The sequence below is a fragment of the Rhinolophus sinicus genome, linkage group LG15 (genome assembly GCF_036562045.2).
Source record: "Rhinolophus sinicus isolate RSC01 linkage group LG15, ASM3656204v1, whole genome shotgun sequence".
NCBI classification, from domain to species: domain Eukaryota; kingdom Metazoa; phylum Chordata; class Mammalia; order Chiroptera; family Rhinolophidae; genus Rhinolophus; species Rhinolophus sinicus.
The window spans coordinates 21,167,339-21,178,762 of NC_133764.1; the positions used below are offsets into that span (position 1 = coordinate 21,167,339).

The 11,424-nt window shown below is 45.3% G+C and overlaps 1 pseudogene; it reads right to left on the reverse strand.

Annotated features, from left to right (window-relative positions):
* Positions 1-9,195: 9,195 nt before the first annotated feature.
* Positions 9,196-10,274, reverse strand: LOC109447813 (transcription elongation factor A protein 3; annotated as a pseudogene).
* Between the last annotated feature and the right edge of the window lie 1,150 nt (positions 10,275-11,424).

An 11,424-nucleotide genomic window follows, 5' to 3' on the forward strand; every position in this document is an offset into this window, starting at 1 on the left:
CCAGAGCGGCGATGCCTGGAGAATAAGGTGGCCGCGATGGACTGCAAAGGGCCGTGAGAACACTTTCTGGGGCAATTTTGATTGGGGCGGTAGACAATTCATCAAGATGTATATTTAAAATGCATTCATTTTAGCATATGTAAATAAATTGTACACTAAAAAAAATATTGATTTAAAGAATCATGAAGTTGCCCAGGTATTTCTTAGGTTCGTTAAGGGCAAGCACCACTTCTCTCTGTCCCCTTTATCTTTTCATTGCGGTTAATACAATTCCTGGCACATGGTTAGTACTCCGTGGAGAGAGAGACTGCGAGAAGGTGGGGTAGGGTCGGAGAGGCATTTTGTTGGAGGAGTGCAGGGAGAACCCCAGTCCCAAACCAGAGCAGGAGCTGGCAAGATCTGTTCGCTGTCACAAACCTCTTCTGCCGTTAGGTGGCAGCAGAGAGCACTGAGCGATGCTATCCCTGCTTAATCCAGCAGGGGGCAGCAGGCCCTCACCAATCTCTCACGTTGAATTTTCAGTCTCCCTTGCGCCCTGCGTGTCTCCTCCGTATTTCTTTCTTTCAGTTGCCACTGCCTCTCCCAGCCCGTCTGACAGGCAGAAACAGGAGACTTAAGTGAAAGAGAATGGGAACATACCCATAAGCCCCATATATGGCAGGCCCTGTTCTCCACACTACGTAAGCAAAATCTCATACCCAACCCCAATCCTGTATCATGGGTATGATTTTCTTTATTTTAAAGATAAGCAAACAGGGGCTCGGAGAGGGAGAGTGGGTTCCTAAGCCCTGAGCTAGAATTGACAGAGATGGGCTTTGAGTTTGATCTCTCTTTCCACGTGACACGGCTCACACCTGTAGGCCACAACGATCAATGGAGCACCTCACAAGAGTAGCTAACATTTATTGAGCGCTCATTGAAACAGCATTCTAACTGCTTTACATTTAACACTTTTCACCTTTACGTCGGGATGAGGTAGGGATTGTTTCCTATTCTCATTTTAAAGAGAGGTGGAGAAACGGAGGCACTGAGAGATCAACAAGCTGGCAGAGGTCACACCATTAATAAAAGCTGGAGCCAGCATTGGAAACTTGGGTTTGGAGCTGGACCTCAGATGCTTAACTACTGTACTATTTACTAAATTACCACTTTAACATGACTTGTGGGGAAGTGGAGGAGGCTACTGGCTGTAGAGGTCATGTCAGTCCATTTCTTCCAGCTCCTTCCAAATGCCCAGGGGTAGCAAAGAATGGTTTCTCCCTCCACAATGTTCTCTAGGGGACCCAGGGCACTCAGGGGGTTCACTGTTATCTCTTTCTGGTGTCCCCAGCCCTTGGGAGTCTTCTCAGACCCATGACTGCCCATCTGTCTAGCTTTTACCGAGTATTTACTGAATGCCAAACATAAACTATGGAAATGCAGTGCCTACCCACAAAGAACTCTTATGTTGGGGGGATGACGACATGCAAATACAGGCAAAAAAAAAACACAGAAGGATAATTCTGTGGGTGATTAATCAGCACGTGGATGGCACAGAATTTCTGCCTAGTCAGGGAGGACTTTCTGGAGGAGGCAGGCCTTCTACTTGAGCCTTCAAGAGTGAGTGAGGCTTAAAGAAATGGGGTAAGAGGTCTGAATACTGTCTTGGCATAAGTGGGAACTTTGATGAGAACAGAGAGGTCAGCTGGATTGGATGGAGGTTTCTGGGGGGAATGGTTGGAACTAAGGCTAGAGGGGAGGTTTGGGGACAGATCGTGGTCGGTTCTCAGGGCCCAGGAGAGAGCCTTTAAATATATTTTATAAACTGACGTTTTATGATGGCTCAAAGCCACTCTAGGTGTGTAGGAAGGAAGTGACAAGATAAAGCCAGTTCCGGGGAAGATAAGGTAAGCAAGCCTGTACAGAAAGGAGTGGAATTGAAGAGCCCCCGAGGGAAGGAAAAAGGGAACTGGGTTATGTCAAATATTTCCTATGTGGCAGGCACTAAGTACTTAGCATTCATTTTGACATCTAGATGTCCGAGAGGCCTAGCAAATCTGTGCAATTATCACCTGTTTGACAGAAGATTAAAGGAAGACACATGAGATTAAGGAAACCCTTGGAGTTACCTGGCGTTAAGTCCAACATTACTAGGGTTTGAACCCACACAGTCTGACACCAGTGTTCACTTTCTTAATCACTGTGCCATGTCATCTTTACCTCCCTGACCAGGCAAGATCCAGGCTGGCTACGTCTGCGAGATATTTTGCCGCATCTGGGACACCTAGCAAGGCTGAGGGTGTAGGGTTGGTGAAAGTATTTAGGTCTTTGCCCTGAACGATACCACAGTGTTCGAGATATTCAATGTATCTACACAAATAGCTGGAGACACATACCTGGAATTTTAGAAGGACCATACCTAGCTTGGGAATGCAGAGGCTATAGGAACAGGTACTCTGTGTTGTCTAGTCTGCTTCAAAGCTGATGGAAGCCAGAGGGGCCCCCAGGAGGCAGAGGCCGTCAGAGACATGCACAAGCATTGCCAATGCTAATCATCTCCATCACCTGGTCCCTGAGAGGGAAGAAGTGAACCCTCTCCCGCCACACCTGAAGTCTAGGTATACCTGAAGGCCCAGGGGGAAGGTGGGCCAGAAGCACTCCTAGAGACATGGAAACCTCTCCTTCCAGCTCTTTGGGTGTGGCTGAAGGTGTGGACTACAGATTGAGCGTGTGGCATCACGTCTCAAAGGGATCTCTCCAGAAGCAAGCAGAGTCCTGTCTGAAGCTGCGACAGCCATGCCATAACAGCTGGCACACAGCAAGCCCCCATGAAGCTTGCCAATGCTGTGATGCATGTGGGAACCACAGGAAGAGATGGCAGTATGTACGGGGGAGAGGAATGCAACCTATCAGGTCCCCAGGGAAGGAGACTAGGAATAAAGCCAAAGGCAAAGCAGGATTTACAGTGCATGAGAATTTAGGGGAAACCGAAACACACACTGTTTTGTACTCTTTAGGTTTCAGAGTCTAGAAGGTTGGCCTCCAAGATGGGATCCCATTGTTAAAAGAAGAGACTTTTGAAACAGGGACAGCAGTGAGGGAGAGTAGTGTGCAAATGGCAAAGTTCGCCCTCTCTAAGTGAGCCTCTGATAGGCTTGAGCACTTGTGATGAGCTCGTGGAGAATGCTCACAAGAAGCCTGCCAGCTGTTGAACTGAGCCATCTCCTGGGGAGATCACACTTGAAGGTAAAAAGAAGCCTGGCCCAATGAGGTTAATCAGGTAAGGACACCTCTGTTAGGAGAAGCAAAGTTTGGCTGCATTAGTCAGGAGAGGCTAAGTTGTGCTGTGTAACAAGCAAGCCCCAAATCAGAGTGGCTTTATACCTAAAAGTTCGTTCCCTTTGGACTCATGTAAAGTCCACTGCAGGAGGACTCTGTTCCACATATTCATTCATGGACCCAGGATCTGGAATGTCACCAGTTCCTGAGTGAGGGCAAGAAAGAATAGGTCTCCTGAGCTTCAAGTGGGAATGACATCACTTCCATTCACAAGTCACATGGCCCCACCAAATGCAAGGAGACCTGGGAAATGTCAAGGAGCAAATGGGATGTCTGGTGAGCTCTACCATCTCTGCCACACTTAGCAGAGCCTGGCATCTGTCATTCAGAGAAATCTCTTGCCCTAGCTCCTAATGCTCTTATTACTGAGTCTCTTGGAGAACATTGAATAAAAACTAGAGGTGTTATGTTACTATAACTTCCATGAGGCACTGAGGTACAGCCACGCTGCCTGGACACTGTTCCTCCGGCCGACCTTCGCATAAAGAAGGGAGGTGCACGCCACTCCCCAGAGACAACCGCACACCATGGGACTCAGCACACCAGGAGCAGAACCACCAATAGGCCCCAGCAGAATGCTACCAGGCTTCTCAGGGCAGAGGCAGGGCCTGGCACTCCTGGGTGTGTCTGTTTTCATATGTGTGACACTGCACAAAAGCCCCCCCCCTCCCCGGGCTGAATTGTGACTGGGGAACTATTTCAGAGGCTAAGAACCTTTACCGTGTGTGAAGGATGAGAGCTGGAGAATGTGACCGCCTATTGAATCTAATAAGACTGATGACACTCTGATTGCATTACGCCCATAGTACAGATGAAGAAACTGAGCTTTGGGGAAGCTAACTGACTTGCCAAAGTCACCTAGTTAATGAATGGCAGAGCTGTTGATCCCCTGGCACGATCTGAAAGACATGCAGGTTTGGGAGGCATAAGATGTGTGGGAAAAGACAGTAAGCTGGAGCCAGGAGGCCTGGATTCTGGCCCTGGCCCTGCCACCGACTTCCTAAGAGCCCTTCGGCACATTTCCTGTCTAAGCCCTCTATTTCTCCATCTGTAAAAAGCTGGATGAGATGGTTGAAAGTCCTTTCCATTTCTCTTTTGAATAGGTCACAGGAACCCAGCTGGAGCTGCTGGCTGCTGGCAGCTGAATGAGGCATGGGTGCCTCAGCACCATGCAAGAGGACTCCAGCCCCTGGAAATTTGTCATTAGGAGATCACGGCCCACTTCCCTGGCCTGCAGGCCTTGTTTGACAAGCTCCTTCATAGGTGGGGGTGTCATTGGACAGCTGTAGAAGGGAAGGGAATACTGGTTAGAGGTCAGTGGGGCCAGGCAGAAGCCCCTGCCTGCTCTCTGCTCTAGCCTGTCCAGCCCCAGAAGCCACCAGCTTCAGCCCTGGGCTGGGGCCCATAGTCAAGGGTTGCAGCCCGCAGGCTGCCTCAGCTTCCCCTGCCCCTGTGGGGCTTCGTGTCTACTCTTGCGTGCCCCCACTCTATGCCAAGTGAGGAGAGGCTGCTGTAGCGAACGGGAGGAAGAAGCAAGGAGTAGGCAGAGTGGGGCAGGTGGCAGCATGTGGCCAGGTCTCAAGAGTTCTGAGCCCCCATAGGAGGTCATTTCCCGACCATCCCTGGCTCTGGCCTCCACTGCCCTGGTCACTGAGCTCCCCCCGAAATTTGACCTCCCAACCTCCCAGCTAGGGATTTACTCATCCTTGGGTCTTAGCTCCCACTCTGGCATTTCTGTCCTCTTCCTGGGCACTAAATCTTCCCCGTCGCTGGCCTTTATGTAACCAATCCTAAGTACCAGGCCTCCTTCGGCACTAAGCCTCCCCCATTGCTTGGCATTGACCACTGTCCCTTCCTTCGTGCTGCACACCTCAGGCCCCTGACACTAAGGCACCTTCACCCTTGCCTGCACCTAAGCATCCCCCGTCTCCTGTCCTTAGCCTGTACTCCCATCACAGCTAGCCAGTCCTGTGCTCTGGGCTCCCCTTCCCTATCATGCCAACCTCACCACTCTGTAGTCTTAGCTCCTCTGTTCAGATTCATCCAGAATTTCCCGGAGATAGAACGTCAGTGATGTTGCCTCAGGTAAGCCCACGAAACCTACTCATCCCAGACTCCTTGTCTCTGCCTGCACCTTTCCCCTCTACCACACGTCCCTCCCTCCCCTGTGTGCCCTGCGGCTTCTCCCCATGGAGCCTCTGACATTTCAGAAGAATCCAGCACCTTTCATTGCTGTGTTTGCCAGCCTCCTGCGGTTACCTTTCCTTGGTTATCTGCCAAAACTCAAGACCACATACCACACTGATGAAAGAAGTCTAACCGCTTCCCAGGATTAGCATTCTCACGGTGCTACATTCTCCGAGATGTGTGCTTTTTTCACTTCCCAGTCTGAAATGCTACTCTGAGCTTTTCCTCCATCACCTCCGACCTCTTCTCCTGTAAACCCAAACGTAAACTCAGCCTCCATTCCTCTCCCTCCTGGCATTCTCGAGCTAACTCACGGCCGGGTTATATTACTTGCTCTGCAACCAAGTTTTCAGGAATCACCACGCAGGAGAACAAACAACTGAACATGAAATTGCAGGTCCCATGCTTGGGTCAGCTGACACCTTAGATTCCAACCTGCCCTTACACTATGGGGTCTAACCTCTGAACTCACTCCTGCCTTCCATCTCCTCTTTCCTCATTCCCTCATCTCGTCACTACACCCACTAATGGAAACTAAAAATGCCTCTCTAGTAAAAGTTATCTCCAGACCACGAAGTTCCCTTTTCACTTTCTTACATCAAAAAATGAGCTCTTCTTCGGAAAAATGTCTATTCACTTCCTTTACCCATTTTTAAATCACATTGGTTTTTTTGTTATTGAGTTGTGTAAGTTCTTGATAGATTTTGGATATTAACCCCTTATCAGATATGTAATTTGCAAAAATTTTCTCCCGTTTTGCAGGTTTCTTTTTCATTGTGTTCATGGTTTCTTTTGTCGTGCAGAAGTTTTTTAGTTTGATGCAGTCCTAGTTATTAATTTTTGCTATTGTTGCTTGAAAAGATACTCATGATGAAAATGCAAATCAAAACCATTGTGAGCTATCACCTCGTACCTGTTAGAAAGGCTATCATCAAAAAGACAAGCGATAACAATTGTTGGCGAGGATGTGGAGAAAAGGGATACCTGTGCACTCTTGATGGGGATGTAAATTGGTTCAGCCACTATGGAGGTTCCTCAAAACATTAAAAATAGAACTACTGTATGATCTAGCAATCCCACTTCTGGGTATATATTCAAAGAAAATGAAAGCAAGAAATCAAAGAGGGAAAAAAAGCAAAAGAAAAGACATGAGCTCTTTATTTCCAACACTTCCTTTTCCAATGAGGCCTGATCTGAAACTGCTGAATAGCAGGGAGCCTGGAAGTGGTTTCCCCAGTGGAATAGCCAGCTTCCTTCCACCTCCAGACAGCTGGAGAATGACTGCTGTTGGTTTACACTTCCACTTCTGTTGTCTTACTTTTGAGCCACTACACACACATTTTCGAAGATACAGGCCACACACTGACTCAGTTGCTTGGGCCGGATCACACCCCCTACATCACCTCTGGACAGGACCCTGTGGGATGCTGGCAGAGAGGCGGGAAGGCAGAGAAGGAAAGACAGCGAGGAGTTAAATGCAGAAGCTCAAGGGCCAGGCGGGAGCTTGGTACCAGGTCTGGCCTGGGCATGTCACGCCTTCTCTGGGTACTGTACCCTCAGGCATGCAAGTTGAGGAGTGGAGCATATCTACAGAGTCTCTGCGTCATTTCCAGTTCTAAGGATCTGACATCTGCCTGTAAACCATGAAAGTGAGTCTGAGACCAAAGGGACATCTGGCTTTCAGGAAATTGAGATTACAAACTTGACTTTACAGCCCAAAAAGCTGACGCCACCGGGCAGAGACTCTCAGAGGCAAATAATTCAGATTGCGGTTTTAAGGCGCACAGTGGAAGATGAAAAGAAAGAGAGAAAAAAAATAATTCACTGAATATGTTATTGACTGAATATGTGCCAAGTAATAGTCAGGAATCTACAGACATTAACTCATACCTTTTTCAAAAATTGAGACATAATTCATACTTTTTCAAAAATTGAGATATGAATTCATAATTCATATTCACTCTTTTAAACTGGATGATTCCATTTTGGTACATTTACAAAGTTGCACAACCATCACCACTATTTAATTTTAGAGGGATGAGTATTCTCATCACTCTAAAAAGTAAACTCATATCCATTACTCATCCCTCTCCCTGTCCCCAGGCCCTGGCCACCACTAATCTACTTTCTTTCTATCTCTACTAATTTGCCTCTGGACATTTCACATGCTCTATGTGGCATCTTTCACTTAACATAATGTTTTCAAGATTTATCCGTGTTGTAACATATATCAGCACTTTATTCCTTTTTATTCCATTGTATGGTGATACTGCATTTTGTTTATTCTTTCATCACTTGATGGACATTTGGGTTGTTTCTACTTTTTGGCTATTGGGAACAATGAGGCTATAAACATTCATGCACAAGTTTTTGTACGAAACTATGTTTTCGATTCTCCTGGGTAGCTCCTTCGGGTAGAATTGCAGGGTAACATGGTAACTCCATGTCTGACTTTTTGAGAAACTACCAAATTGTTTTCTATAGTGACTGTACCATTTTACATTCTCACAGGAATGAATGAGGGTTCCAATTGTTTCATATTCTCATCAACACTTGTAACCATACATCCGTTTTTTATTATAGCCACCCTTGTATGTATGAAGCGGTGTATTACTGTGGTTTTGATTTGCTTTTCCCTAATGACTAATGATGTCGAGCACATTTTTGTGTGTTTATTAAACATTTCCTTTTTATATCTTCTTTGAGGGTCATGTTTTTCTAGTCCATCCTGCCAAATCCAGCCTTTCAATTAGTATTTACACCATTTATACTTAAAGTAAATTACGGATAAGCTAGGATTTAAATCTGTCATTATGTTATTTGTTTCCATGTGTCATGTTTTTTTTTATCTTCTCTTCCTCTATGTTTTCTTTTGTGTTAAATACTGAGGGTGCCAAAAAAAGTATACACATGACTTGTATTCATCTTTTGTTATCCATGTATATTGAGCATTACAATTTTAATACAGTTTTTTCCTTTCTTAAAATGTGTATACATTTTTTTGGCACCCTCTGCAGGTATTTTTCAAATGCCGCATTCAAAGTCCCTGTCTTTTCTTTACTATTCTTTTTAAAATTTATTTTCTTAGTGCATTCTTCTTGGAATTACAATTAATATGTTAATTTCCAACAATCTAGTTTGGATTAATATTAACTTAATTTCAATAGTACACAAAAAATGTTGTTTCTATTAACTTCATTCCTTAACCCTCGTTCATTTTGCTCTTATTGTCACACAAATCACATCTTTATACACTGCATGTCTATAACACATAATTATGATTGCCTTATACCGCTTCTCTGAGGAGAAAAAATACAAATAAAAAAACCAGATAAATCCAAACAAACTATAAAAATACAAAAAAGAAAAATAGAAATAAGCATACATTCATACTGTCTTTTATATTGACCTATGTACCGTGTTTCCCCGAAAATGAGACCGGGGTCTTATATTAAGATTTGCTCTAAAAGACGCATTAGAGCTTATGTTCAGGGGATGTCATCTGGAAATATCATGCAATGGCTTATTTTCCGGTTAGGTTTCATTTTCAGAGAAACACGGTAGTTACTGTTACTGATGCTTTTTACTTCTTCATGTGAATTTTTTTTTCTTTTTTTTTTTTTTTTCTCCAGCTTTGTTGGCTTAGTGCTTTCTCTTTGTTCTTTCTCACTGTGTTCACTGAAATCCTGGCTAGCAGTTCTGCCAGCAGAACTTCCAGTGATTGCCACATTCATTGCATAAGACGAAGGTTGTCATGGGCTCATCAGCGCTGCGTGTCTGCACCTGGTTATAGGTATGGTACTGGCATCTGTGGCACTGGAGGAGGTCAGGGGTGATGCCACCTGTCTTGGCCATTTGGTGCTCATGGACAGCCTCCTGGGTCATGGCGACCCTCAATTGCCACGGCTCGTCACTGGCCATTTCCTCTGCTGTCATCTTGCCAATGACACCGGCAGAGACGGCCTAGCTGAGCGCGTTCCGCCGCGGGCCGCGCTTCCTAGGGTCCTTAAGGTTGTCCATTCGGCGGCTGCCCACGCGGTTCCAGTACTTCCTGTCTGTGCTCTTGAGCTCCTGGTAGATACGATCTTCAATTTCTGATGCCATTCTGTCACAGTTGACGCTATAGTCTTTGTAATCCACCTTCCAGGCTCTGAGAGCATCTCCACACAGTGGTCTGGGACAGAGTCCCCGGTGAGATAGCAGGGCGCCAGGAGGCAGACAGAGGGGGCAAAGGTGGGGCTCCAGGGGCTGCTGGGTGTTTTGGGGGTCTCCGCTTTCGATTTGCTGCTGTTTGATCTTACCATCGGTGGCCTTTTAGCAGAGGAGGTAGCTAAAGACTTAGAGTCTACAGAATCTCTCCCGTCTTTGGGGCTCTTCCCCTCGTTTTTCTCTTGGTGGAGAAAGGCCGGCCTCTGGCTTCCCATTGGAACAGTCGAGCCCTTTTTCTTTCTTCTTTGCTTTTTGATGTTCCTCCCCTTTTTCTCCTTTGGAGAATCCAGGGGAGTCTAGCCGCCGCTTCCAGTTTTTGACGAGGACTTTGGCCAGGGACGCCACCTCCTTGCCTGAGCGGTGCTTGCAGACGCCAATCCTGGTTGTCTGGAGCAGCTGGATGGGCTCTGACAGCGGTTCAGCTTCTTCAGAAGGTCGAGGGCCCCGTCCATGTTCTTCCTGGCCCTCATCTTCGCCAGCGTTTGGGTGACCCTCAGTGTCTCCTCTTTCTGGGCCTTGTTGGTCCACCAGGCCTGGTGGGGGGAGGGGCCAAGGGGCATGTGAATTTTTGTATCTGTCTAAGGTGTTTTGTTTCAGCCCGAAGGACTCCTTTTGGCCTTGTTTTGTTTTGCAGGATAGGTTTGCTACCTGCAATATCTCTCTGTTTTTATTTATCTGAGAATGTCTTAATTGCTCCTTCACGTGTGAAGGATAATTTTGTCCAACATAGAATTCTTGGTTGATAGTTTCTGCTTTCGGCATTTTGAATAAATCAGGCCACCGCCTTCTGCCCCGTGTAATTTTTGATGACAAATCAGCTTTTAATCTTATTGAGGACCTTTTATATGTGATGAGTTGCTTCTCTCTTGCTGCTTTCAAATGATCTCCTTGTCTTTTGCTTTTCACAGTTTGATTATGAGGTGTCTTGGTGTGAATCTCTCAGTTTATCCTACTTGGAGGTTGTTGAGCTTTCTGGATGTGTCAATTAATGCTTTTCATCAAATCTTGGGATTTTAAGCCATTATTGATTCATATAGTGCTTCTCCCTCTTTCTCTCCAGGACTCCCATTACACGTATGTTGGTGAAAATTTTTGGTGTTCCACAAGTTTCAGAATCCTGTTCATTTTTTTTCCATTCTTTTTTTCCCTTTTGTTTCAATATATCTTTCTTTGTGTTTCCTGATTCTTTCCCCTGCCTGCTCAAATCTGCTGTTGAACTCCTCTAGTAATTTCTTAATTTCAGTTATTGTAATTTTTAACTTCAGAATTTTTATTTGGTTGTTTTTCATAATTTCTATATCTCTTTTGATATTCTCTACTTACTATGACTCTATCCTCGTACTTTCCTTTAGTTCTTTAGATATGATTTTGTTTAGTTTTTAAACATATTTAAAATACCTAATTTAAAGTCTTTGTGTAGTTAGTTCAACAGCTGGACTTCCTCAAGGATAGTTTATGTTGGCTTCTCTTTCTTACCCTGTGCATATGTCCTACATCCTTGTTTCTTTCCATGTCTCATAATTTTGTTGGAAACTGAACATTTTAAGTAATTTAATGAGGCAAATCTTAAAATCAGATTCTTCCCCTGTCCAAGCTTTGTTATTGTTTTTTTTATTTGTTTGTTTGGTGACCTTTCTGAAATAATTCTATAAAGTCTATATATTTTTTTCATATGTGGCTGCTGAAATTTATTCTCACTTGGCCTAGTTG